Genomic DNA, 23,306 nt, shown 5'->3' with positions numbered 1-23,306 from the left:
GAATATTCTAAAACTGCACCCACGAATCAAAATATGCATACCTTCTATCTTCCTTTTGCATACTGAGAATTCTAACTCACCTCCACCAGTTAAAGCTCCGCATGACAGTTAAACCGACTTTTGCCTGACCAGAGAGAAAACTTTGCCCATCAAATACACCATGATATACATTACAACACAGGTGTCAGAATGCGTTACCCATTACCCATTAAAGCTCAGTTCAAATAAGCAGGATGTCTTCACTGGGAGTTTCATTAAACTCAAAAGTGGGGGCAACTTTGAGTTTAATGGAACTCCCAGCATACTCAGGCAAAGTGGGGGCACTTGAATAGGCATGTATAAAATTTGCCCTGTATGGAATTATACTGGCGGGCACTAGTAAAAGGAGGGCAGAACTTATCCTCTACCCTTGGGACGCTTCACTATCCCTGGCAAGAGATTTCACAGTGGGTATTAGTACATAGCATCTTTCCAAGGGATGCCTCAATGTAGGATGGTTCAATCTCTGGCAAATTAAGTTTTAAAAGATACTGCAGCAAATGATGCAAAAAAACAACAACAACCCTAAAACAAACTCCTCCTTGCAATTCTGGCGTGCCTCTGATAGCCTGGCCTCAAACTGGACAGTTTCCCATTTTCCCTTCCAATATGCAACTCCTCTTTCCTGACACAGTCTACCTGTCGTAACGGCTGGCATTTTGCCGTGTCACAATAAAATATGCTTCTGAATGCCAGTGCCAAACATTTGAACATATCACTGTTTAAATGCAGGTGCGCCTGCCTCTCCTGATATTCGGGTTTTTATTACTTGGCTGTAAAAACGTCTAGTAAACAAAATCCCATTTTATCAGCAGAAAGGTATATTGACATTGGAGGCTTCTGAAAGCCCTAAAATAGAAAAATACAACAACTTTTAAATAAAGATAAGTATTCTCTTCCTTAATTTGACCTCCCCCCACAAATAAACCCAGCCACTCAAGCATCAAGAAAGATATGTGTTTCTAGAAGGAAAAATCGACAAAACAGGATATATATATAGGGGTTCTGCATGTGGAAAGCAAATGCTAATTTTAATTGAGGGCTGGAAAAATGATAATGAGTTTTGAACTTTGACTTGTGTTTTCTTCCCGTGATGATATTTTCAAGTCTTATTTGCTAAATTATGATGACCAGATAAAAATGTAATTACATGCATAATTTATTTGTGGTTTTTTCATTGCAGTTCATTTTACTGGGACGCTAAAGGGCGGGGGAGAGAGATTTATTGCACATTTAAATGGAACATCGCATAGCAGTTTCTGGCAAATGTATTAGGACATGATTCAGCCAAGGTTAAGCACTTTTAAGTTGCATTGATTTCAGCAGAAAAGATTTAAACATGTACTTAATTCTCCCATTGGAATCAATGGGACTGAAAAGTGCTTAAATTCAGTGAGTTCATCCCCTTAATTTTCATTCTCTCATCAATGCAAAGTTGGAAGACCTTGGAAGATGTTTCCACTATTCTACAGATTTCCCCTTGTAATACATTAGAAGCAGCTCACCAAGTGTGGCAGAGCTCCTATGCTAGTTTTCCAGCAATTCGGTCACTGTTGCTTACTGGTAGGAAGGGGGAAAGGGGCGAGGGGGTGGGAAGGTTGTCATTGGCAGGAATGCCGGATCAGGTGTCTGGTGTGTTTACACCATGCCAACTTCCCCATCACTTTACTCTCCTGGTAAATTAGAGGTTCCACCTGCCAGAAAGCTAGTGCAGCAGCTCTGCCCAACCTGGTAAGAAGAGTTTGGATTTGATATCCCGCTTTATCACTACCCGAAGGAGTCTCAAAGCGGCTAACGTTCTCCTTTCCCTTCCTCCCCCACAACAAACACTCTGTGAGGTGAGTGGGGCTGAGAGACTTCACAGAAGTGTGACTAGCCCAAGGTCACCCAGCAGCTGCATGTGGAGGAGCGGAGATGCGAACCTGGTTCCCCAGATTACGAGTCTAGCGCTCTTAACCACTACACCACACTGGCTCTGGTAAACCACTTTTGTATATCATGTAGGTTTGAAATAGATTGCTTGGAACTACAAGTGGCTGTTGTGATTTGGAGTTGGCTTACAGAGTGTATTATTCATTCTTTCATTTAAAAGATTTATAATACTGGACAAGGCATAACAAAAAGTAAACTACGAAGTAAAAGAACCAACTTTGTACATAAAGAGTAATGCCACACATAAATAAACAGAAATAGAGGCAGCTAAAAAAAAACCCAGTTGGCTCTAACCATTTCAAAGGTGTGGTGTTGCTCTTAATATGCTTGCCCTTGTGCTTGATCACACACCCTGTGATAATCATTTGTAAATAAGCAGATTTTTGCAAAGGCAATACAGTGCCCTGATGGTCCTCTTCCAAAGAAACCACAGTGGTGCCTCGCAAGACGCAAATAATCTGTTCTGTGAGTTTCTTCATCTAGCGGTTTTTTCATCTTGCGAAGCAACCCTATTAGTGGATTAGCGGCTTAGCACTATTAGCGGCTTAGCGGCTATTAAAGGCTTAGCGGCTTAGCGGCCAAAAGGCTATTAGCGGCTTAGAAAAGGGGGGGGGGAGCGAAAAAAATCGCAAGACTCGCAAGGTGTTTTCGTCTTGCAAAGCAAGCCCATAGGGAAATTCATCTTGCGAAGCGCATCGAAAAACGGAAAACCCTTTTGTCTAGCGGGTTTTTCGTCTTGCGAGGCATTCGTCTTGCAGGGCACCACTGTAACACCATAAGGCTGTTGGAGTTTCTTATGTGAGGAATCTGAAAATGTGAAAAAGAAATAATCACTGGGAAAGCCAGGAGATGCCTAACAGTCAGAACCTTCCAAGAGCTTCAAAAGCTGTCCTTTCACACATGCAAAGGCTTACCTGGACACAGAGCATCTTGAATGTGTAATGGCTACGCAATTAAACTGAGGAAAAACTCTGTTCTCACAGATGTTGAAAAACTCCAGGCGAACAATGTTGGTAGAGTAGCTAAATCGTAGTTGGGAAGCCAAATCATGTGCAATGCTGACTCTTTTCTTGAAATTAAAAGAATGTCCAAACACTTGTTAAGATATTCAGAAAGCTTTTGCTTGCGGAACATATAGATAAAGAAGAATATATGCAAAGTCTTTACATCCACATGCTCATCCAAGCATGGGCTTAGCTGAAGATTACAGCTTCTTCCTTAAACATTCAAACAAACTGTGTTTTTCTCTCAGTACTTGCACTCAGCCTTCTGTGAAATACCCAGCTGGGCCATGCAATTCTTTCGGAGAGGTTTCCTTCTCCTTACTGCTTCTTTTGGAGATCATCGACTTTTGTGCTTTTTTCTGCCACATACATTCACACAGAAACATTAGCACTCCTCTCCTCTATTGCATTTAGAGAGAGACTTAACTAACACCGTCTCTTCATCAGTGCTTGTGGAGATGCAGCCATTATGGCCAAGTCACTCACACACAAAACAAAATGGAGAATGTAATAAGATACTTGTCATGTGACCAAAGCTAACCAATCGCGTGAGAGTTACTGGAGAACATTACAGAATTAAACACACAGTAATGCATTTCAGCATTCCCAATTTCAGTAAATTAAATCACTATACTTAACAAGTACTGGAAGCCTTTGGATCATGGCCAGTATGCTACCCAAATGAAAACCATAAGGTGTTTGTGCTTTTCTCTCGCAGGCCCTTGGGCTTTAGGCTCCTCGAGGAACTTTCCTCATTGCATTATGAAACTCCTAATCTCTTCAATTATTAACTGTCACTCCCCTCGCTGAGCATCCTCTTCTACAGATACAGAAGACCTTCCTCGTCACATTCCTTCCCCCTGTCCTTGCTTTTAAATCATTAATCTTTCATCCTCGTTCTGCTGAGTTGGTATAAAATCCCAGCCGTCCGCTCACAGTCGCTTCACCTACTTTATTTTGCCTCTTTGATGCAGAGGACTTGTTTTCCCACGGCTGTTCCCAGAGATGTGTCACCAAGCAGTTGAACCAAACCAGTTCCCCCCCTCAAGCTGTCCTTCGATCTTCCTTCATCAGTGAATGCTCTCTCGAGTCAGTCAATGACCTTGAATGTGCAACATTTCTCTTATGCTGGACCAGCTTTCTCTGTGTGTTCCCATTTCCTGTTGTCTCTGACATGTGTGTGAGTCCCAGGGCTTCCCAGTACCATAGCTGTCAGCTTACAGATTTGAAAATAAGGGACCAGCAGCCTCGAAAATACGGGATCAGCAGCCAAAAGAAGGGATCAACAATTACTTTGATAAAATACATATTTTGTTGTGTGCAAATGGCTTTATATACCTATTAGGTCCATAAATTACCATATAGCATATATTCAACACAAAAAAGCAACAATTTGTTGTTGACAAAGGACAGCTGGACAAAGAAAGGGCCCATTACCTTCAGTAGCTTATTTAAGGGACATCATCAATAAGGGACAGCAGCGGGACATGGCGCTGGGATAAGGGACTGTCCCGCCAAATAAGGGATGCTTGACAGCTATGCCCAGTACTCCCTTTGCTGGTGAATGTAGATCAAGTGTACTTTTGCGATGATGCCACAGAAGTGGGGCTCATTTCCTTGCATCTGATAGTTTTCATAACCTCTTCTTTTGTCCCAACAAGCAAAAAGATATATTCCTCTGAGCCTCCCATTTTTAGAATTAAAGAAGACAGCAGTTATTTCTCCACAATATACCGAAAGTGACATTTCCACTCCTAAGTTTTATAGCAGTACACATTTCTTTCTGATGGCAGTGATAATTTCTGTTTATGTTTTGCTGCTACATCTTACCTAACACCATTGTCTTTGATGTAGTAATGGAAACGATAAGATACATTTAAAAAAAAAAAAAAAAGAAAGAAGATAAAATACTATTATCAGGCAAGCACAAGGTAAGCACACTTAAAGCTGCAGCTTGGAAGTAGTGTTGTACTGATCCCTGTCTGTCAGTTTTCCAACATTTCCCCTCATAAAGGAACATTTTGTTTTTCTGCCTCATTCACAAGGAGCTCTAGAATTTATTTAGAATTTCTGAGGGTGCAGGATTCAGCTTAACTTGTGATGTGGCCAAGGGTTTACGGGCGTTTTTGTTTAATTCTCAGTCATGAATGGAGAGATGGGTGGATTCTGACCTGAACTGGCAACCCTATGAAGATGCTCTAACACATGAGTAGGCAAACTAAGGCCTGGGGGCCAGATCCGGCCCAATCACCTTCTAAATCTGGCCCACGGATGGTCCAGGAATCAGCATGTTTTTACATGAGTAGAATGTGTCCTTTTATTTAAAATGAATCTCTGGGTTATTTGTGGGGCATAGGAATTCGTTCTTTTTATTTTTTCCCCAAAATATAGTCTGGCCCCCCACAAGGTCTGAGGGACAGTGGACCGGCCCCCTGCTGAAAAGGTTTGCTGACCCCTGTTCTAACATCCAAGGTGTTGTGGCTTTAAGTTGTCACAACACTTTCCTATTGCTTCAGCAAGTGTATTATCTTCATAGAGATTGTTACTGAAACAAAAAGAAAATTAAGAAGAAAAGAAAAATAATTCTCATCTTCCTTCTTACAAAGGCACCCCTCCAAAATTTTCTTGAATCAGAGAACTGCCTCCTTTTTATCCAAGTAGTGAGTTTCTCACTGGCCTCACATTAATTCTCCCTCAGCAGAGGACATTTGCTCAGCTGAATTATCTGATGAAGTTACATACATCATACAAATAACATGGTTTATGTATGCCACCTTTCCATAATGGAAACCATGCTCAAGGCGGCAGATAACATGAAAAATACTTAATTAGAAACATAACAGAAGTAGTCGTGAACAATAAATTAAACAACAAATAGTACACAACCAAACTGAACAATATCCACCCTCCCAGGCCAGATGGGAAAGGCCTAAAAAACAGGAAGCAGGACTCACAGTCAAGAAGTTGTGTCCATCCTCTGGTCACCAGGTCTTGGATACTTTGATTTCTGGTTCCTTCTTGGAAGCCAAGGGATAGACTTTGCATTGCCTGTAGCATATCCTGAACTGACTGTGTATCCTTTTCAACCAAAGATAGAATGGGGAAAAGTTTTTTTAAAAAAACTGGATTTAGGGCCCCTGACACTTCCAAGATAAAGATGAATTTGTTGCCATAAGCATCTTGTGGACAGGAGTAGGTCTCAACAAGAAAATCTTGCCAAAAGACCCTTCAAAACATGGAGATGGCCTTGCTGTAATTATAGCCACAAAGTAAAAAGGCAAGTCTGAAGCATTTAAACTGTCCCAGAGCACAATCATTTGGGGATAATCCAGCCATGACTGGAGGGTTCTAAATCTTGATGGTTAATTATAGAACTGAATCCTATAACCCCTAACCAATAAAATGTCTCCCTAGCTAATAAAACAGACTTTTCTTACTTTCCTTCTCTCATCTCCCTCTCTCTCCTTGTCTTACACTTCCCACAAATACTTGCACTTGCCAAAGTTCCCTGGTAACTAACCCAGCAGGGGGACGTGTCACAATGCCAGGCATGTCACTGTTACCATAGCAGTTTTGGTCAACAGTGCACATTGTTCTTCTTCATGCTAATTTTTATAGCTCTCAATAAATTAAATTTTTAAATTATGATTTAAACACATTCTAGAACACTTCATCTAAAGACTTCCAGTGTATTGTCTGTTACAAAAACGCAATGTAACAATGCAGTATCGTTAAGATGACAACAAAATTGAGAGGCAACAACAATACGAAATATTGAAGCAGGCCAGAGGCCGCACAATTCCTGTGCAATTTTTTTAAGTGTAACTTATTGTCAGAAGGAGTGTTGTATATTTGTAATGGATGAGAGGGTAGATTTGAATTACTTAGGATAACTGAAAACACAAAACTGGGCATGAGCCCGGGTTGGAAGTTAAAAACAAACAAACCATGAACAGTAAAGAATTTCCAATGCTTTGATTGCGCTTTGGAAACTGGATAATTAGGCACACTGAAATCTCCAGGGACGGAGAATTTTTTAGAGGGAAATCTTTATCTATAGATGACCATAGGAAGTTTGGAGGGGGTGGGAAGAAGGGTAGGGTGGCGAAACAATTCCGTAAATCTATTCCTTGAGATACCAGGTCATACTAGATATAAAATGTCAAAAGTTTTCTCACTATCACACATTAAAAGAAAGCAATTTTAGCAGGCTCTGAAGAAACACCCGTCAGTAACAGCACTGCAGAGAAAATAGGATTGTGATGCAGTCAGGCTGCAGTAATAATACCCTTGATCTGAAGGATGCAGGTTTGCTAAGCACGCAGCCTTGTTTTTTAATATGGCTAAGTATCTTTGTGAAGGAGCACATTAGAAATAGGGGAATGATAGAAAGTGCAAATGCTTTGCATTCTAGAACATATACATTATAATAAAGGGTTGCCTAAGAGTAATATCAAAACTAGTCAAGGTTGTGTGGATTGGAGTGGGGGGATATTATCAGATAGAAAGTTGGACTAGTAAAGGGTTCCCTGGATTGTAGGGAGAAGCAAATTTAAACTCAACACATATTAAATAAGTGAAAAGGTCAACAGGTTGCACTGAGAACCCAGCATTTTAAAATGAAAATTGTCAACTCGATAAGAATACACCAGACATGTAGCTAGACTAAGGGCGCCTCAACAGTTTTATGTTGCAAATGGATCATTCATCTCTGTTTTTTCTCTGCGCACGATTCATACTCAGTCATCCACAAACTCTGTTTATTAGCTTTAGATTTTTCAGAGGTACTCCAGTTATTCCCCATCCACATCACTGGACAGTCCTTGATGGAATGTTCCTGTCCTGTGTTTTCTGCCTCTCCCATCAATCACTACTCAACTGCCCTCCACTCCCTTTCCCCCAATCTGGACCAAGCACACAGGTATTTCTATACGTCTGCAGGCACATCTTTTAAAATGTTTTCTTCTTCCCCCACAGGAAGGGATACAAGAGTTCAAAAGCATATGTTACCACTACCAGTGTCTAATTATCATGTATCACAAGGGGCAAACAGAGCTTTGTGCTTTTGGAGAGGCTTTTTGAAAACGCCGCCACCAGAAAGTTGTGAAACGTTGATATATAGGCTATTGTGCAAAAATGTATGGGTTTTCCCCCCAACAACCTGGAGCCATTTGTACTCATCCTCAGCATATTCCTTTTAGTCCAGATCCTGCTATCCAGAAGGCTGGGTGTACTTACTTGATACACATTGAAAAACCTCTCCTTGCTTAGGTTATCCCTGCCTTTCCCCTGCCTCCCCCCCCCCTTCACATGCCCCAGGTGAATGATTATTGTGATCTTGGTATATGACCACCCACATCTTTGGTCAGGTATGGATACTGTTAGAATTCCTGCTCCGTGATTGCAGTCATGGGATTTTTGTCTATCACATGATGGTGTATGTTTTGACTCCACAGAGTGGGAAGTGACAAAGACAGAATGTTTGTGTTACTGTGTTCTGTGAAGTGGGACTATTGTCCTTTGTTCTTTCTCTTTGCTGTCTGATGCTAGAGAGAGAGGGAGCCATTTGCAGTGTTCCATGTGTGTTTATATGTAAATAAAGTGGATTGGCCAAAATGCTGAGTTGCTGAGGTCTGTTACACAAGCTGCGCAAACTCTGTGGATCCCTAAGTGTGCCGATGTCTGTTGGAATTGGTCGCTGTAATGTTCGGGCTGAAGAAAGCTTTTGAAGCTCCCGAACGATCGACCAGGAGGGAGGGGACATGCCAGTCAGGCATGTGTCTCTGCCAGGGTCCTACTCAAGAGTAGGATGAGCTCCTGACAGATACAGCCATCATTGCTAGGACCACCTACACCAGTTTTCATCTGTTTTTAAAGAGACACACTGTGGGGTAATGCAGAATCAATCAGCAAAGATCTTTTGCTTTTTGAATGAACCCAGTTTCTCAAGAAGCACTTTTCAGGGGCAGAAAAAAAATGCAATAGATTGAGCTTCTGTGTGGATAACATAGGCTCCATTGGCTCTAGAATAAAATGTTATGTGTGCACAACCTTAGGTATACCAAAATTAAAATAAAGAGGTATTGTGAAAGCCTTTTGCATTTTTATTTCAGTCTGGATGGAATTTCATGGTAATTCTCCACATGCTTTGAGATCTTAAGGGAAAATCTGCTCCATACTGGCTTGTTGAAATCACCTCCCCCCCCCCAAAAAAAAAGTGTTATTGAGCTTCCACACAGCAATGACTCCAGAGGCTTAAGAGTTTTATTTTTACTTAATAGATTTTCTGTAGTAAGAGGAAATCAGGATTTTAAAATTATTATTTAAATTAAGTGTGAGTAGGCATTTTGATGATCACGACATCATGTGGCTGGTATGAAAGGCTTTCCTGCAAGAGCAGCACTGATTCCACAATAAACCTCCATCTGGAAGTACTCCTGTGGTTCACAGCGGATAGCTACCATCGTGTTAGCACCATGATGCTATGATGTGCAAATTTGTTTTGATTTTTACAATTCTCCATCTGTGAAAAGAGGAGGGCCGCTTTGGCATTGTTTGAACACTGGGCAGGTGCAGCACTGAAGTCCATGGGGTGTTCTGGATCAAAATGCTCTAGCAGCTGAAGAACAAGAGTTCTGAAGAAGGTTCCAAATAAGGGCAAAGGGGGGAGAAATTGGCTCCTCTCTTTCCCAGCGTCATCTGATGATTGTGGGTTGGAGAGTGGCATCAGCAATGCTCTAGGACATGCAGATGTAGCTTGTTCAAGTGTCAGGGGCTGGACTGAGGAGGAATGGTGGGGACCGCCTTCCCCCTTCTCCTGAACCTTCCTGAGAACAGGAGAACAGTATAGATTTAGAACAGTGGTTTGCAGAAGGTCATAGTTCAGAAGCTGCAGAGGGGAGAAGCTGGGAAATATTGGGAGAGGAACAGCAGGAAGAAGAATCACCAGGAGAGAGACAGCTGACATTCTCAGTGTCTTTGGAAAGCATTCCTGACCCGCCCCCCTCCCAGGACCAGGCAGGCATTGAAAGTAGTAGAACAGAGAGCTCAGAAGCAGAAAGCTCAGATCAGCCAATGCAGGGATGACCTAGAATACAAGAGACAGAGGGGATGGGACTTTACTCAGAGCAACGCCATTATTTCGTCTCTGTGAATTCCTTCGTCTCTGTGAATACTGAATAAACTCCTTGGTAAGAACTCTTCTTGATTATCTACTTCTTGGCTGTCACCATGGGAGGGATCGGATTCTTTGAATCCTGACATCAAGAGGCAGATCCTGAGCTACTAAACATGCACTTCTCCACTGTTGAGCTAAATTGGCCTGTTGTGTTGGCAGCATTCTGAGAGCTCAGGAACGATCTGGTTCCTGGTCTTCATATTCAAGACTAGCAGTGGCACATGTGGTTGGGCACAGCTGCAGAGCCACCCCCTCACCACTGGTGACACTGTTGCTTACCTGTGTCCATAGCATTATTTGTGTTTGCATGCCATTACCAGTGGGAGTGCTGGATTGATGGTGGTGGTCCTATAGGTAAGTTAAAAAAAAGGTAAAGGACCCCTGGACGGTTAAGTCCAGCTAAAGGCGACTATGGGGTTGTGGCACTCATCTCGCTTCCAGGCCAAGGAGACGGCGTTTGTCCACAGATAGCTTTTCCGGGTCATGTGGCCAGCATGACTAAACCGCTTCGGGCACAACGGAACACTGTGACGGGAACCAGAGTGCATGGAAATGCCGTTTACCTTCCCACCACAGTGGTACCTAATTATCTACTTGCACTGGTGTGCTTTCAAACTGCTAGGTTGGCAGGAGCTGCAACAGGAGATCACCCCATCACGTGGATTTGAAGCACCGGCCTTCTGATCAGCAAGCCACTGAGCCACCTGCTCCCCTAGGTCCTATAGGTACATCCACACTGCTCAGGCTTCTTACCATCCAGGTAAGAAACAATGGCGCCAGGATTGGGAGAGCAGCTCTGTTCTACCACACATGCTGCTGTCATGTTATTGAACCCATGTTACTGAGAAATAGTACAGTGGTACCTCAGGTAAAGAACTTAATTCGTTCTGGAGGTCTGTTCTTAACCTGAAACTGTTCTTAACCTGACGTACCACTTTAGCTAATGGGGCCTCCCACTGCCGCTGCCCAATTTCTGTTCTCATCCTGAAACAAAGTTCTTAACCTGAGGTACTATTTCTGGGTTAGCAGAGTCTGTAACCTGAAGCATCTGTAACCCAAGGTATCATTGTAGATGGTAACCAATGATGCCCCCTCTACTGAATGAAGGCACCCATCAGGGAAACTGGAAGAAGGGCCATTTTCAGGAACATATCCTCCCCGCTGCAGCTCACCAAGCCACCAATCTTTTCCACTATGTGTGTGTAGATACAGTAATGCACATATGTGTATATTGAAATGAATAAGTGGTGTGATGAGTGCCGATGAGTCACACCGAAATACAAACTCCAACTCTTCCATTAGTGCAATGAATATTATTACTGCCACACCAGACTCTTTACAGTCATGCTCTCTCGACAGCTGTAAAGATGACATGTGGGGTCATTCCAGCTGATAAGTTCTTTCATTCAACAATCAAATGGGTATTGCATTCTCTGGGACATTATTGGCCATCAGTCCTTCAGCTATCAATTTCTACGGGGAATGATTGCTAATTGAAGAAGCAGAAATTCTATAGCATGGTGAGAAGCATACAGAACATCCAGAACATTAGCCTTTTCAACCGAATTTTCTTGCTTTAATGATGGCTGCTTGTGAATGTGAATCCTGTATGGATTACAGGAAAAGACCTGTTATTTTGAATAGGAAGGAACATATCCCCTGGGTAGCTGCAGTGGAAGAATCTACTGTAGCTTTTACTTTGCAAAAGCAATACTGGGGAGAGAGAAGAGAAAAACATACACAAGAGTGCAATTTAAAAAAGCATTAGGCGAATTTTCATGCACCCAGAGAATATTCAGAAAATATTTGTCCACTAATTTTTAAAAAGGGGGATTTTGTGGTGAATGTTTTAGGAACTTCAGTTTGAACAGGAAGCACATCTACAGCCTTTGCTAAGTCCAACAGGAAAACCACCCAGTACCATAGATTTCCCACTAGTACTGCTTTGAGTCTAAGGCTAAGATGAGGAAACTATGGCCTTCCCGATCTTTATAGACTCCAACTGCTATCATCCCCAGCCAGCCTGGCCTGTGGTCAGAGAAGATGGGAGCTGTAGTCCAGTAACATCTGAAGGGCAACAGTTTATCCATCCCTTGCTTTCATTGCAGAAGACCTCTCCATGTGATATACCCCCATCTGAAACCCAGGTGGGCTTTTAAGATAGGCAACACGGCATTGGATGGACTAATGACTGGTTCTTGTGTTTTCCTATGAGGAAAAATATTCTGCAATATTTTTTTCCAAGTTGCTGATCTGATATTTCTAAGCTTGTAACTGTGAAAAGAATCCTGTTTACCTGAATTACATCGTAATGGGTATTGTGCAATGTGTTGTGACATGAATTATAATGTACATTGCAATGTGTTTGACGAGGGACATTTTCTGTTGGGTTTGTTGAGAGGTAGTTTAACTGTTACTGTGGGGCAGAGGTGAGTTAGAATTCTCAGTATGCGAAAGAGAGACAGATAATATGCATATTTTGATTGGTGGATGCAGGTTTAGAATGCTCGGTTAGACAATGTGATTGGCTATAGCTGGATTAGTGGGGCCAGAAGAAGTGATGCTGATTGGGTGCTGGTCATCAGAGGAGTATTGGAGTTGGCTAGTTAATTGGAATGAATTAGAGTTGTTGGTTCTTGGTATCTATGGAGTCAGCCAGAAGAAGATGACAGCAGAATACCAGAAGGAAGATTTCCAGGCCAGGACAGGAAGGCAAACTTGCACTGCAGTGGGCCAGCAAAGGGTTGGAACAAGGGGCTTCCAGCATAGTTCTCAGTTATAGCGTTGATGAAACTTAACTGAGACAGAAAGAATAAAAAAGGCAATTTGGTTAAAGGGTTTTAATTAACTGCTTCATTAAAGCTCCTTTAGTATAATAGTATATGCAGATGTTGATGTGTTTTAGTATTGTTTACTGTTAATATTATTATTTTTTGCTATTTTTATTGCCAATTTCAATATATCTTTTAAACCACCTAAACAGTTTACTACCATCAAGCAGTATATAAATTTTGTTAAATAATAAACAGTGACAGTCACAAGTTGATAAAGTGCACACTCATTTAAGGATATATTGCTATTTTAAAGTAGCCAGATAAGCTTACACACTTAATTATCTTGTCATAAATAAATGTAAGCACCATTATTATATATAATATCTGTATCTGACTGACTTTGTACCACTTCTATACCCCACAGTTACCGGGATATTGGAAAGTTAGTGTTTTAAAAGGAAAAAGTGAGATTTAAAGATGGCCCTGACATGGGTTTAGGAAAAGCAGTGGCGTGGAAGTTGGATTTTCTTATTATAGATACTGTAAGTAAATACCTCCCTTACCTTCACATTAGCAGAAGGAATATTTGATTGTATATTTCAGGCTACATTCACACAGCTTCAAAGCAAATGCAACTCAGGATCTGGGAAGAATCAAGCTCTAGTGAGTAACTCTATAAAGAAGAGGTAGCCATTGAGAGGTATTGCTCTCTCTTTTTTAAAATAGTATTTATTAAAGTTTCAAAGGTTGTGGTTTGAGGACCCGACCCCCGCAATGTGGAAAGAATACACAAGGACACGTGATATAAGGTTAATGGGCAAGGAAAGGCCACAACTTTATTGATTACAGCAGTGAAAAGGTATTGGCTTAGGCATTGGATTTCTCAAACAAGTGGGTTTATTCACCAGAAGGTGGAGCCTGTTGATGCTAATCCAACTATAGGCTCTCCCCTGATGTCACCGCGGGTCGTGCCATGGCCTCCCGCCAAGCAGGCATTGGAGAGAATACACGACCGCCAGATTCCTTTAACGGAATACCCAAAAATTGAAGGCATAGGCGATGGCCACACCTAGCCCTTCGACACACCACAACACATTATTCCAATGCCTAACCGCCACCCGAGCCAAAAGGCTCGCCGCCAATACCCTCATGGCTGTAACCAATCCCTAATGCTTACAAAAATAAAAAGGTTATAAATTAAGGTTAAAAAATAAAAAGGTTACAAAAATAAAAAGAAGAAAAAGAAAAAGAAACAAAAAATACAAAATACAGAAAAATAAGAACAATTAAAAACAAATCAGTCTTTCCATGTCTTGTCTTTCATTTGCTTGTTTCCCTGACCTCCTCATACCTCCCTTTTTTGTATTCTAGTTCAATAGTTGTTTCAGCAAGTCCTTACCATTTTTGCTTTTATCTTGATATTTTATCTTAATATATTGTAACTTTACATTTTCACCTGTTAACAATCCATTTTTACATACCCCTTTGTAACATTATTGCTAAAACCACATAACTTCATTCCAGCATCCTTCTAACATTCCTTAATTTTACAGTGTTTCTGTAGATAGTCTTTAAATTTCTTCCAATCTTCTACCGACTCTTCTCCCTGGTCTCGGATTCTGCCAGTCATTTCCGCCAGTTCCATGTAGTCCATCAACTTCATCTGCCATTCTTCCCGGGTGGGTAGATCTTGTGTCTTCCAATACTTTGCGATGAGTATTCTTGCTGCTGTTGTAGCATACATAAAGAATGTTCTATCCTTCTTTGGCACCAATTGACCGACTATGCCCAGGAGAAAGGCCTCTGGTTTCTTCAGGAAGGTATATATAAATACCTTTTTCATTTCATTATAGATCATCTCCCAGAAAGCCTTAATCCTTGGGCACATCCACCAAAGGTGAAAGAATGTACCTTCATTTTCTTTACATTTCCAACACTTATTATCGGGCAAATGATCTATTTTTGCAAGCTTGACCGGTGTCATGTACCACCTGTATATCATTTTCATAATATTCTCTCTTAAGGCATTACATGCCGTAAATTTCATACCTGTGGTCCATAACTGTTCCCAGTCAGCCAGCATAATGTTATGTCCGAGAGGTATTGCTCTCTCAGTGTTGTTGGACTACAACTCCCACTGCCCCTGGCCATTAGTCATGCTGACTGGGGCTGATGGAAGTCCAACAACGTCTTGGGGACACCATGTTGACTATGCCTGCTATAATATATTTACCAGAATGTGTAAGTGAAGTTATTATCTATTCACCCTGATGGAGCTAGGGGGCAATATGCAATTATTATCCACAATCATAAGTAGGCCTTGTGTATACAAAATGGCTGCTGTCACTGAGATTCTCAGCAGTGTGGTGCAAATATACTCCCAGTCAGAGCCTCTGAGTAGCACCAATCAGCTGTCTGAAAGAGGGTGCTGCATTTATTCCTTACCTGCTGCCCCCTGCCTGTCAAACAGCTGGTGTGCTCAGTAGGTGCTCCAGGCAAGGCTTAGCTATGTAGCTTTGAACCAAGGCCATTGGCTGCAGAAGGAGTAAGACGTCCTATCAAGCAGCAAACCAATCATTTGAGAATGCACTGCGCTACCTTTTAATGTAATGAAGCACCATATAACTCTTTCAAAATCTGCTTTGTAGTTGATTCGAGTGCTTCACCCCCCTCCTCATTAAGGCTATCAGTGCGATTTTCTGGGTTTTCCATCAAAACTGCCGAATATGCTTTTAGAAGTATTTGCCTTTCAGAGCCTCACAGGCAAAAACTTCAAGGCGAACTTTAAAAAACCTGATCATAGCAGCAGATGAAGCGATGCAGAAAAGCCCTGGAGCAATCTGCAGGGTTTTGCTGTCAGCAACCTGAGAGAGTGTCAGCAGTGTCCGAGGGGACTTCTAACAAAGCTTTAGTCAAGTTCATGCAGGCTCAAATGGAGGAGCTCCCACTGTAGGAGGAAAGGTTTACTTAGGATAGATGAATTCCCTCGTCAGATCCGGAGTTGAAATGTCAGGTCCAACTACGTTCCATCTGCAGGCTTTTTTTATTCTGCCTTAATCATTAGGAGCACACAAAGCACAACAAGCTGGCTTGCAGGGCTTCCAAGTGTCTAAAGGGCAAATATGAGCAATGCAAAAAAGAAAAAGAGAGAAATCCCCCAAGGGAAATAATTTAAAATGTATTTGCTTTGTAGTTGGCTTAGGCTGCTGTGCCATGCATGCATTGGATGGAACAGACATTAAGGAGATTGTGAGGCCGCTGCTGAAAGTATCTCCCTCCTCCCCCAGTAGTATCTACCGTATTTTTCACTCTATAGGACACACTTTTTCCCCTCCGAAAATGAAGGGGAAATGTGTGTGCATCCTATGGAGCGAATGCAGGCTTCAAGCAGCTATCCGCAAGCCTTCGGAGCGCAGCAGGAGGCCCCGCCGGGCTCCGAAGGCTTGCGAATAGCAGCCTGCAGCCTGAATCCCGGGGAGCACAGCGCCAACTCCCACTGCACACCCCGGGCTTCAGGCAGCTATCCGCAAGCCTTTGGAGCCCAGCGGGAGTTCCCGCCAGGTTCAGAAGGCTTGCGGATAGAAGCAACCTCGCCGCCGCTCCCGGACCCGTTCTGGGGGCTAGGGGCGGGGAAAGCTTCCCTTGCCCCAGCCCCGTGGCTAAAAACGAAGCCAAAACAGCGAGTGGGATCCATCCCGCTTGCTGTCTTGGCTTCTGCCAAAGCCGCACGCAGCCTCTCTCGGCTGGAGAGGTTGCGCGCGGATAAAGAAGAAGCCAAGACAGCCAGCGGGATGGATCTCGCTCGCTGTCTTGGCTTCTTTGCTCTTTAGGGCTGGGGGGGGGAATAATTTTTTTCTTTATTCCCCCCCCTAAAAACTAGGTGCGCCCTATGGTCCGGTGCGCCCTATGGAGCGAAAAATACAGTAATAGAGGGAAATATTGGATACTGTTGCACATGGTAGCCAATGGAGTGGAACTGAGTCAGATTACTTGATACTGGAGGGGCTGGGAGGGAAGAGGAGAAGATATGAAGCTGCTGCTTTTGGTGCAAACCAGTGTATCCCAGACTTAGGTCTCCAGCTGTTTTTGGACTACAATTCCCATCATCCCTGACCACTGGTCTTGCTTAAGTAGGGATGAAGGGAGTTGTAGTCAAAAAAAAACAGCTGGAGACCCAAGTTTGGGAAACACTGGTGTTTGACCAAAACACCTTGTTTCAGCCTTACTTGGAAGAGGGTTTTAATGAAACAAATGCTCTCTCCCCGTCCCCCAATTGCAGATTTCACTATTGGCTAAACCATGTTACGTTTGAGGTCTTGAATCCCCAATGAACCTGTGCTAATTCTCATGATGAAAAAATGTTTCCAGCAAGCACTGTTGCCTTGTCAACAGTAAACGTTCTAAGTAATTGGAACTTTGTTTATTGATTTATTCAGTACATTCAAGGACATAAGACGAGCCCTGCCAGAGCATACCCAAGGCCCATCAGATTTAGCATTCGAACCTTGCAATAGCCAAGTAGTTCAACAGAAGAAATGAATTCAACAGCACCCTTCGTGCTTGAAATCCCCAGGAATTGGTATTCAGAGGCATGTGGATATTGGAGGTAATACAGTGGTACCTCAGGTTAAGTACTTAATTTGTTCTGGAGGTCCATTCCTAACCTGAAACTGTTCTTAACCTGAAGCACCACTTTAGCTAATGGGGCCTCCTGCTGCCACCGCGCCACCAGAGCACGATTTCTGTTCTCATCCTGAAGCAAAGTTCTTAACCCGAGGTACTATTTCTGGGTTAGCGGAGTCTGTAACCTGAAGCGTCTGTAACCCGAAGCGTATGTAACCCGAGGTACCACTGTACAGCCATCATGACTGTAAGCCATTGCTTGCCTTTTCCTCCTAATTAGTCTAATTCCCTCCAAAAGCCATTCAGTTTGGTGGTCATCCTTACATCTTGTGGGAATGAATTCTATAGTTCAGCTATAAAATTGAAGAAGCACTTTCTTTTGCCTTTCCTGAAACTTCCAACATTCAGATTCATTGGATAAGTCCAGATTCTAGTATTTTGAGAGGGAGGAACGCATTTATTTATCCACTTTCGGAGTTACTTTATACGGCTCTACTTTCATCCTCTTCTTTGCCTTTTTAAAAACTGAAACACCCTATACATCTGAATTAGAAATCCTCAAATGTTTCTGGCCAAGCTTTGTAGGAGAGGTTCTCCATTTCAGTCAATTCCCTCCTCCCCATGTTATATGGTGTGTCTTGATCACGTGTGGCAAGCCCTACAATCAGTTTTAAGAAGGGCATTGCAACGCTGAGGTCTGGGCTAAAGATGGATAAATCTGTCCATTTTTGGCTTCCCTCCATTTCTCACTTTTCTAGTCTTCTGTTTGTTCCATTTTTAGATCATGTAGTAGAAATGTTTAATGACTTTCAAAGTCCCCGTAAAAATTCACATACATGTTTGTTTGCATTTCTCCAAACATGCATTTTCACAAACAATTTCCCCTAATATAATGGATTTGCGTACATTATTTTCACTATGCATATTTTGTGCACACTGTCTCCCTAACATATGCTTTTCCTACACTTTTTTTTGTCGGAGAACTGCATTGCAAAATTCATGCAAAGTGCAAATTTCAAATAATACCTGAATTTTCAGTTCGCATACTCATTAAAGAACTAAGTATGTCTGCATTAAAGTGAAGTAAACAAATCTCTCCCTCATCCTTACTCTGAGCTTTGCCCAATCATCTGCTTTTTACTAATGCACATGTTCATTCTACTACAGGCTTATAAATACCACTTACAAAGTTTTATTTTTTATTTTTGTTGTTGCAGGTAAGTGCTTCATTCCTGAAGAAGTCACAGCATCAAAAGAAAAACCCACATTATTAGCGTTATTAACTATGGCAATTAGCAGAATTCAGCCAATTAAGGTTCATGCACTTTCCTGGGGTAAATGAGCCTCGCCATGTGGTAGATAGCATGCTCACAAAATGTCTATAATTGTCTTTTGAGATTTCAGTGCATATTGTCCATTAGAAGGTGCTTTCAGTGTTTGTTTGTTTTTAGTATTGAAGGTCAGGCCAAGGGCTGCCAATGAGATCAATAGGTTGCTTGCTTGTTTAACTTCACTCCAAAATTTGCATTTGTTGCTGACAGACAGCCCTTCCTTACATGATCAGAAAACCAAGGAGAATCTCACTTCATAGTGAACTGAGCACAGCTGAGGTTTCTAGAGAAAATGCAGAATTGTTTTGGAAGAGAATTTCAACATAATAACACAAGAGATGGAAAATTGTTGCCATGCATGTAATTTAAACAAGCTGGCAAGAGGAGCAGGGGCTCACTTAATGCTTTCTTAGATTTAAATCTGCTGTCCTGAACAATTTTAAACAATGTAAATCATGGCTTATGATCCAAGTAAACTCTTTTAACAAAGGATTCCATTAACACTGTTCCCACTGAAAGAACCTGGCGCCACTAAATCAGTTCATAAGTATCAATGCCAACAAGTAATATTTTGTTTCAGCACATCCCATTTTTAATTAGTGTATTTTAATAAATGTATGCCATTTTCCAGAGCAGGTACTGAAGCTCTGGAAAAATGTCAAAAAGCATTGAAGAAAGCCTCCTCAGGGCCTGTTTCTGCAAGAGTTTCCTGTCCTCCCACCCATAGGGGGAGCTGCCATCAACTGTCCTGTGGGATGGATTCCAGGAGAAAATGGGAGGCAAGCAGAGACCATCTCAGAGTCTGCACTACTGGGACTATCCCTTCCCCACCAGAGTGTTATTATTCCACCAACTGCCTTGTGTAAAGGATCCCGGTGGCTTTATTTATGTGGGAAGAGTTTAGAAAATGTGGTTTAGTGTTTCTTGTAAGGTACCATGGAGCTATTTGTATCCTGAAAGGCAGGTTAAAAAGAAGTTTAAGGAATAAATAATAAAATAAGCACGGTCCTGAAACTGCTCACAGTTTTTCACAAATGCTTTTGGCAACACCGATACCTCAGTGCCTTCAAGTTATTAAAATACACTCGTAAAAATATTGATACTCACGAACTGATCTACGGCAATTTAGTGGTGCTATGCTCCTTCTTTTTGACAATTTCCCAGCATTTCACATCTATTCAGGTGCAGAGGTCCCTTCCTGAATTAGCCAATTCATCTTACTGCTGTATGTAGGTTATATATTTTGTCCGATTTTAGCAGCAACCCTTATAAGCATGTACGGTGGAATGAAATGAATTATTTTAAATGATAAACATTATTTTAAAGGTATAAAAATGAGGTTCCATTTTTATAGGTTCTGAAGCAGGGGACTTTTTTCCAGTTTGAAAGCTGTGTTCCCTCGTGGGGAACCAACCAGGGCCACAGGGCAGTGTTGGATCAGGCCACAGGCAAAAGTGGGTGGAATAACTGCAGACCCTCCAAGTGTCCCTGTCTTCCAAGGACACCCCCGGATTTACAGAAGCCACCCCTGTTTCTGATTTGATCCCGGAATTTCCACTTTTCCTTAGGCTGTCCCTATTTTCATCGGATAAATGTTGGAGGGTATGGAGTTATGCTACCCCTGATCCAAAAAGATAACTAACTATACAGACATCTGAAGGCTGCCCTGTATAGGAAAGGTTTTTTATGTTTAACATTTTTTAAATGTTTTTATATAGGCTAAAAGCTGCCCAGAGTCAGATGGGCAGGGTATAAATAATAAAACGGTGATGATGGAATAGGATGTCTCTATTTTCATTGAAGAAATGTTGGAGGGTATGCAATTGCTATGATTCTTACCTTTGCACATTCCAGCCACAGACAAATCTTTGTGTGTGAAAGAGATGGTACAGTACCATCACCTCTCTTTTTTTCTGGCGGCCATTTTGTGCTGGAACCCATGGCAGTTTTAGCACATTATGAGTCCTGGCACCTCATCTTCTTACCATTTCTTTATCTCATACACCCCATACATGCAAACATCTCTCTATCTTTCAGGTCACTTTTCATCAGGCAACAGCACTCAAGGAGAGCGTGGACAAATGTGGCCTGGAGAGACCTAGTACAGCCTGGGAAGAGAGTGTGGTTTAGTGAGGGACCTGAGGGACTAACTGGGAGGTCTGAAGATCCACATTTCACCACGGGAGCTGAGGATCACCGCCCATGTCAGTACGTTGTACAACGAAATTACTTCTAGGAAAAATGTCTTGTAATAATATTGGTAGATAGTTCCATGCAGAAGGCATTTGAAAACTCATAATATGCACGTTCCATTTCTAATTTTGCTTGCCTTTTCTTGTGTGTTCTATAGAATAGTTTTGAAATGTTCTAATTATGTGTTGAATATGTATATAATGGAAATAGGCTAATCAGAAGGCATGTTGGTTCCCACAATTTTATAAGGAAGGAATTCAAAATGGAGCCACAGATGTGCTAAAGGCTTAGCAGCGCTGATAATAATAAAAACCCATATTTATTCTTTGCAGAGACTTTGTGCTTAATTGCACTGACATGAGTTCATTAGAAATGATGTTTTAAATATTTCAACAGTTATGTAAATCTGAATGTTTATGATTTAACCTTGTCTCCTCAGAATTGTTCTTGACTTACTTTATCATTTATTAATTTTTTTGAAGTTAATCAAAAGCCAAAAAAGAATAAAGTGGATATTATGGGCATGAATGACCTGAACATGAATATTAGATTAGGGTATAACCCACCCGCTCTGATTTATGAGGCTATGATCCTAAGCATGTGAAGCTACTGAAAAATAAGCATGTATTCATCACTCCCTTTAGTGGTGAACTCAGGTGGAGAGAGGAAGGGTGGAAATGGTGCCAGCAAAAAGCAAGGGAAAGGAATCAGCATGCCTGGGGGATTACCAAGGTTTGCAAAAGTACTGTCATAGGATTGAGGGGTTGATTTGTATGATGCCTATAGCTTCCAGCCAAGCCTGTGATTTAGTATCTGTAAAATTGTAGTGTGCAGTAAAAGGAGCTGCTGAAATGGTCAGATCACTTTCTTTGTTAAATTAATGGACCCAGCTGGGCCTGTTAAGCACCCTATTTACATGTCTAAAAGGTTGGCCGATGTCAGGGGGTGGGCAGAGGAGGAATGGTGGAGACTGCCTCCCCATCCTGACCCTTCCAGGGAGGAGGAAGAGGAAGGCAGTATAGATTTACAACAGGGCTTTGAGGGAGGTCGCAGCTCAGAGGCAGATGAGGGGGAAAGCTGGGAAATCATGGAAGAGCCAGAGCGACACCTGACTGATACATTGTCATTAGAAAGCATTCCGGACCCTCCACCTCCCAGAACCTGGTGAGCATTAAAAGTAGGAGAGCAAAGAGCTTGAAGACAGAGGACACCTAGCAGCACCTGTAGAGGAGACAAATGAGGAAGTGGGAGAGGCGGGGGGGTGGGATTCACTTGGGACAACACCATTACCCAAGAGGCTGAGTTCTATAGCCTCCCTCTGTAAATATTGAAATAAAAAAGGACTGTAAGAAACTTTTGTCTTTTTAATTTCCTGGGCAACCAGATGGAAGCCTCTGACAGCATCCTGACAACCAATTGGTTGGTGGCTGGTGAGAACAACTGGCTGGTGACCACATCATCTTGTAGGTAGGTAGAGCTAGTCTTGGTTTTTAGTATGGGATGAAGCTGGAAGGGGACACCGAGGCTTGAATCCAAAGCAATTGAAGGACCACCCCATTAGAAACCTAATGGGAAGCAAAAGCTGTTGGAGTGTTAATGCTGTGAGCCCTTCCATCCTGTGCTGTGGTTTATAGTGCATAAAGCCCTATATCCAAAAGACACCACAGTCTCCAATGACCTTCATTCCAAGAAAAGTGAACCCTGGGTAAGCGCTGGTACCCCTGGAGTCTCTTATGGCTTGGAGGTTGGGGTGCATACGACACTACATTAAAAAACAACACACACCTTAAAAATAAAAATAAAGAACAGCCCAATGAGGATAAAAAAAATGGAAAACTCTTGGCTATATCCAACACTGCAGCTCCACTCACTCAGCAGACTTCTATGTGTACAACTTCCTTTCCCCTTCCTTCTCTCCTTTCCCCTCTAGCCCCCTACTGCACCCTCAAAACTAAGCCCTGGGGGACCCTCTAGAGAAGATTTTTGGGGTGTGAGGGGAGAAGAAGTCCCATTACACAAATAGAATTCTGTTTTTGCAGTGTTGGATACAACGCTTTGTGTTTGTGCTCCTTTTAAAGGGATCTTGAGAATCTTTCGGGACTTGACTTCTTTCCACAAGACCTGCAAGACAGAGCTGTTCCACCAGGCCTTTGGTCAGGGCACAGCCTGACTCCCTCCTTTGGCAATCTTCACAGAACTTTAGACTAATGGTTGCCATCAATTTGAGATGAAT

At 42.2% G+C, this 23,306-nt stretch overlaps 2 long non-coding RNA genes across 4 annotated transcripts in view; one reads left to right on the top strand and one right to left on the bottom strand.

The window, feature by feature from the left end:
- Positions 1 to 23,306, bottom strand: part of LOC310846678 — an 82,137-nt gene that overhangs the window by 43,810 nt on the left and 15,021 nt on the right. For 2 of the 3 annotated variants that reach the window (XR_014565454.1, XR_014565455.1), the window contains one exon: positions 5,930 to 6,053. This is a non-coding gene — a long non-coding RNA (uncharacterized lncRNA). Of the gene's footprint in view, positions 1 to 5,929; positions 6,054 to 6,403; positions 6,482 to 23,306 lie in introns of those variants that run through there. The other variant, XR_014565456.1, reaches the window with a different exon arrangement.
- On the top strand, positions 13,355 to 21,400 carry LOC310846705. Its single transcript, XR_014565493.1, has 2 exons — positions 13,355 to 13,589; positions 20,918 to 21,400. It is a non-coding gene; the product is annotated as an uncharacterized lncRNA (long non-coding RNA).

The sequence above is a fragment of the Podarcis gaigeae genome (genome assembly GCF_964106915.1).
Source record: "Podarcis gaigeae genome assembly, chromosome: 6".
Taxonomy (NCBI): Eukaryota; Metazoa; Chordata; class Lepidosauria; order Squamata; family Lacertidae; genus Podarcis; species Podarcis gaigeae.
This window is presented reverse-complemented; position numbering and strand designations above follow the sequence as displayed.